Here is a 6,015-nt window from a genome sequence, read left to right as displayed (position 1 = left end):
CTAAGTGTGGGCCTATAACTTATACAATTTACAATTTAGGCCACACATTTTACAATTTAAAACTATGCTAATAAAACTTTTACAAGTTCAAAATTCGAACAAATGCCGACCATATACATAATCACACGCAGAGTTAGACGTCGTTTACTGTTTTGCTTGGGTTTCTTCTGCAAAATATGATCGGTTCTTCTTATTGGCAGTTCCGGGCAATTTCAGCAACGCCACCAAGCTAAGCTTTGACCAAAACGCTGAGGATCTTTATTCCTGTCACCAGCTCGAAGGAGGTCAGGGAATGCACTTGCTCATTCGGAGAATGACACGAAAACAGAATCCGACCATCTTCTCACGCGGTTCGAGCAACTCCATAGACAATCCTAACTACGCGATGCCGCACGCTACCCGACCACCTGAGCATACGTTCGAAGCTGGCTGCTGACTTTGGTTAAAAATGATGCCGGCAGGATAACTGAAGGAGAATGAAATAGCATAGGCGATAGCGGCCTATTCTTCCAGGAATCAACAAGCGAGGAGCCTCGCATCAACCAGTGGTCGGGAAATCTCTCATGCGAGAACAAAGCTATTAATCACCACTGGGAGTTTAATTTGTTTCTGCTTTGGAAGGCATTTGATCGGGAAATTAATTCGGGTCTCCGGTCAATTATGGCCATCAGGTCGGGAGGTGATTAGCACATGGGTGATTGGGATCAAGCATGGTCGTTTAACTCTTGACGTGCATAATTGTATAATCCAGCCGATTTCCAGGATAACCGACTACATCGTCGAGAAATCAGTCCGCAGTTGCCGGGGAGCTCGAAAGCAATTGCGCGCTCATTTGGTGAGGTCGGAAAGATACGGAGAGTAGACTTATACCTGGTCGGTCGCTCTTCTCAACTCGTAATCTTCCTTACGATCGGGAACAAGGAGGCCGAAGATGAATTAGCCCGTCAAAAAATGGGACCTGCTTAATACTGGCATCATTTCGCGTGATGATCGACTGCTTCGAAACCTGATCGGAGCCGAGCATCAAGCAATTTTTAATCCCCAAGGCTGCCAACCATCGACATATTTTAAAGAGAAAAAAACCCAGAGATGGCCTGTTGAGGTTGCCAAGTGCCCGGTCAGTGAATCCCGGATCAACGTAACCGGTGCGATTGGAGACATGCTCAGAGGTGGTTCTGGAAGTCTGCTCGGAATCATCATGGTCGGCTGATGCTAAAAATTCTGAGCAAGATCCCGGTCGAGAGTTGAAAAAGTTTAACATGGGGCTTTTGAGAATAGGTTTAGGATGCTGTTCAGGCTCGCCATGGATCAAGATGCACGGAGTATGCTTTAGGCTTAGCATGCCGGCACATCTAATCTCGTTTGACTGTACTCATTAAGCAACTGAGAATATCAAACTGTTGGAAAACTACAATACGAGCTCTTGCCAACCTCAAATCTCATGATGCGGTCGGAGCTCGGGAGTTTGCCGTTGTCGGATGCTCGGGAAAATACTGACCAGGGGGAGAGATCTTGGGCTGGCAGATTTAGCTGAGATTTTCCTGTCACCTCATCCCTTCAACGAACATTTATCAGCCCGGGGAAGAATGACCCATGCTTCAAAAATTTAGCTTATAGCTATTGTGTACTCTGCCACAGTTTCTCTGATCCCGCGTGCTCCAATTCGCTGCTCAAGAGAGAGTTGGCGGTGGACTCCTCAAGGTTACGCGTCTCTGGTGGCCGGTGAGGATAGCAATAAAGAGCTCTTCGACCTGAGGGATACCCTCACCCGATCATCGCCGAACATCATACATATAGTCACAGTCATCATCCGCTGCTGTTGCTGCAACGGAGAGTTACAATGATGAATGTGATCGGCGAGTCGGCTCCTGAACCATTTAGAGACGGTGGAACCGTGCAGCCAGGCTCGTATAACTTGCATTGCTTAGAATTGATCATCGGCTCGGAGGTCGGGAGAGGTCGAGCAACTCTGAATGTCGTGGGTGGCACACAGGAACCGCCGGTGTTGTTAATGCCTCGATCACTCTTATGCCAGCACGTACTGTTTGAGCCGGTAGGAGAGACCAAATAGACGTACTCCCGGAAGTCGCGAAGTCTGAACAGCGGAGTTGGATGGTTCTGCCGGTCACGCGATCAAGGGCTTGCATTGCTGTGCCACAAGCAGATGATCGGCATCAGTGGTCGGAGCGTCGCTGGGAAGCTATTGGAAAACTCGGAAAAGTTTAAATAATTAAGTTGGATCGCTCAATCTGGTTACCGGATGTTTGGAGATGCCAGCTGATCGTAATGGAGCATTTTTTCCTTCCAACGAAATTGCACAACTTATCCAGCTTCAGGTTATTCTCTGGCTGCGACTACAGTAATGACTAGAAAACCATCTACTCTACTCGGGACGGATTGACCGGGAAACAAAATTGCCCGCTAGCTAAAACTCAGGAAGCTTGAATAATTTAAGCTTAATACATGCTTCAACTCTCAAGTATGGGTGGCATGTAATGACAATGTTCCAGCCGTGAGTACATTCCACATGCCTTTTTCTCCCTTTTCTTAGTTTTCTTTTCTTTTTGCATTTCTCTCCCTTCCCACTGTCTTGAATTTCACGCTCCACCGCCATTGTCCACATATAAGCTTGCATGCATGAATTTCATTTTCTACTGGATCACCCACACCCACACCCCCTGCCTCCAACGAGATGAGAAGGGAGAGGAAATCAGACCATTCTGATGGAACTTCTCAGCGATCAAGCTCATGAAGTGGCGAAAAAGATGATTGGAGGGGTGAATAATTTGCTTGAAATTAACATTTTGGAAGCAGATTATTGGTGAGGAACAAAGAAGACTACGAGGAAGAGTCATCTAGGACCGAGGAAAGCGCGGCGGAGGCGGTGGTCGACCCCTACTGGTAATTCGCCTTTGGCGATGATGAAGGTTTGCCGGAAATCGAGTGAGAGGCAGCGATGCATGACGGAGATCACCTTACCTGCGGGCAATGGAGTCCCCACCAGATAGCATGCAAGTGACTGATTCTTTTATACATGGTATCCAGTATACACGAAGAACAGGGGAACGCCATTGACGATGCAGAGGTGAGACAGGTAACTCCGGAACTACTCTCGATTCTCCTCTTCTCCAAATTCAGCTTCTCCATTTTGACGGTTGAGGAACACAGCTTTCTGATCGTATTCCCACAGACGGCGCCATTTGATAAGGAAAAAATCCCTATATACTCTGTGTGTATAATGATGTATGTAGAGGTAGATCAAACAAAGAATTTAGCCCCCAAATTCCATCCTTTATTCATTGTTCTTCAATAAAATGTAGAGGGGAGGGAGAGCATATTTGGTGTTGTAGAGAGAGAGAGTCCCGGGAGGCCCAAAGTCCTTTCACTGAAGGGTTTATGTCCCTTTTATAGGCGTAGTCTCGAACTCGTATACGGTCTACGTACCAAATACTCAGGGTCGTATACGCGTAGTATATTCCCTATCAGAAAGCTTTATTTTCCTTCCTAGATCTTGAATCTAAGTATAGTTTCTTAATAATTGTTGCGATAATGTTAAATATTTCTTAGGGTTTTGAGTGAAAAATTTGGGGAAAAGATTCAAGATTCCTCCTACGGTGTTAGTACACTCCCGAAAGGTAAGGAATCCCTTAAGTAGGTTAAGGTCACTTAAAATTAGATAATTGATAGTTTATTTGAAATATGATGAGTTTATGTTTGTATGTATAATTAAAGTATGTGCTCCATCTCAACTAAAAGCCTAAGCTCATAGTTGGACTGCACTCACACGCCCCTCAACGTGTGCGGTGGATTTCCGAGCGCAACACGTGGAAGTCTCTTTTTGAGGCCCCCTCAACGTGTGCGGTGGATTTCCGAGCGCAACACGTGGAAGTCTCTTTTTGAGGGTGACGCGGAGATTCGAACCCATGATCTTTTGCATGGCTCTGATACCAAATTAAAGTATGTGTTCCATCTCAACTAAAAGCCTAAGCTCATAGTTGGACTGCACATATTATATATTTATGCTCACATGTATAATATATATGTAATTGTATTTTACATAATATATATGTACAAAATGTCGTGTTGGTGAGATGTGGTTGTTAATGTGCCTAAATATCTAAATTAGAAATACTATGTATATTATATAGTGTATGTACGTACGTGTAAGTATAGTAATATATATTATATGCGTATTATGTATGTATGTATAAGTAATATAAGATGTTGTACTATGTATATATATATGGTATGTATGTTAACCGTGTATACATATATGTATGAGTATTATGGGAAAATTTATACTATGTATATATATAGTATGTGTACCTTATGTAAGTATGCATAAATATGTGAGGTGTTATGTTTTATGCATATATACATATATATAGTGTTATGTACATATGTAATGTGATGATGAAAATTGTGGGATAGTTACACTTTATTACCAGTGTATGGTAATTAGTGTACTATCAAAATATTTTGAGAAACAAAACTTTTGGACTAGGTTAAGAGTATTGATTGATTTCAAGTTAGGACTTGATTTTGTTGAATATGTCCAAAAAGTCCTAACTTGAAATCAATCAAGTCCTAACTTTTAGAGTCAAAACCACTTTTTTGACATATTCAACAAAATCAAATCCTAACTTGAAATCAATCAATACTCTTAACCTAGTCCAAAAGTTTTGTTTCTCAAAACATTTTGATAGTACACTAATTACCATACACTGTGGTAATAAAGTGTAACTATCCCACAATTTCCATCATCACATTACATATGTACATAACACTACATATATGTATATATGCATAAAACATAACACCTCACACATTTATGCATACTTACATAAGGTACACATACTGTATATATACATAGTATAAATTTCCCATAATACTCATACATATATGTATACACGGTTAACATACATACCATATATATATACATAAACCAACATCTTATATTACTTATACATACATACATAATACGCATATAATATATATTACTCTACTTACACGTACGTACATACACTATATAATATACATAGTATTTCTAATTTAGATATTTAGGCACATTAACAACCACATCTCACCAACACGACATTTTGTACATATATATTATGTAAAATACAATTACATATAAATTATACATACAACATGTACACAATAATTTCACCTAAAACTCATCATATTTCAAATAACTATCAATTATCTAATTTTAAGTGACCTTAACCTACTTAAGGGATTCCTTACCTTTCGGGAGTGTACTAACACCGTAGGAGGAATCTTGAATCTTCTCCCCAAATTTTTCACTCAAAACCCTAAGAGAAATTTAACATTATAGCAACAATTATTAAGAAACTATACTTAGATTCAAGATCTAGGAAGGAAAATAAAGCTTTCTACCGAATAAAATTAAAGTTTTACCGAATAGCTTGAGACTTGTGAAGAAGATTTTAGCTATGGAAGGTAGAGCTCTAAGGAAGAAGATGATGATTTCTCTCTCCTTTCTCTTCTTTGTTTTTTTCGGCCAAATGATGGAAGAAAATGGGAAAACAATACTTTATAATTCTACTCCTCACTTGGTTGACTATTCTTACCTAAACATGTGGTAAAAATTGTGACAAGTGTCACTTGCTTGTGGTTAAGTCTTGAAAAATATCTTAGCTAGACTGACCGGGATTAAAACAGATGAATTCTCGGTAGAAAATAATCTAGATAGAATAATTTTCGAAACCAAAATTTATCCCAAACTAAATCTCAAAATTGGGCAAGGCCCGGTACACCGCGAAATATAGGTTCAGAACATTATGAGATAATTACATTAGGGTTTTAGGAAAGAAAAGAATGTGGGTTAAAAATTTGACCCAAAATAATGATACAAGGTTTACAGGTTTCTCTCAGATAGACTTTTGGATATTTAAGGCTTTGACAATTTACGTAAAAATAAACGCACAGTAAGTTAGTTTTTCATTTAATTATTCTAAACGTCTTCATCTTTGCTCTTAAGTAAATACACAT

General features: G+C 40.1%; 1 long non-coding RNA gene across 1 annotated transcript; it reads left to right on the top strand.

Annotated features, from left to right (window-relative positions):
• The first annotated feature begins 262 nt into the window (after positions 1-262).
• On the top strand, positions 263-3,538 carry LOC116002021. The gene is made up of 2 exons (XR_004094343.1): positions 263-2,512; positions 2,629-3,538. It is a non-coding gene; the product is annotated as an uncharacterized LOC116002021 (long non-coding RNA).
• The last annotated feature ends 2,477 nt before the right edge of the window (positions 3,539-6,015 follow it).

This window comes from Ipomoea triloba, chromosome 13 (assembly GCF_003576645.1).
Source record: "Ipomoea triloba cultivar NCNSP0323 chromosome 13, ASM357664v1".
NCBI classification, from domain to species: Eukaryota; Viridiplantae; Streptophyta; class Magnoliopsida; order Solanales; family Convolvulaceae; genus Ipomoea; species Ipomoea triloba.
This window is presented reverse-complemented; position numbering and strand designations above follow the sequence as displayed.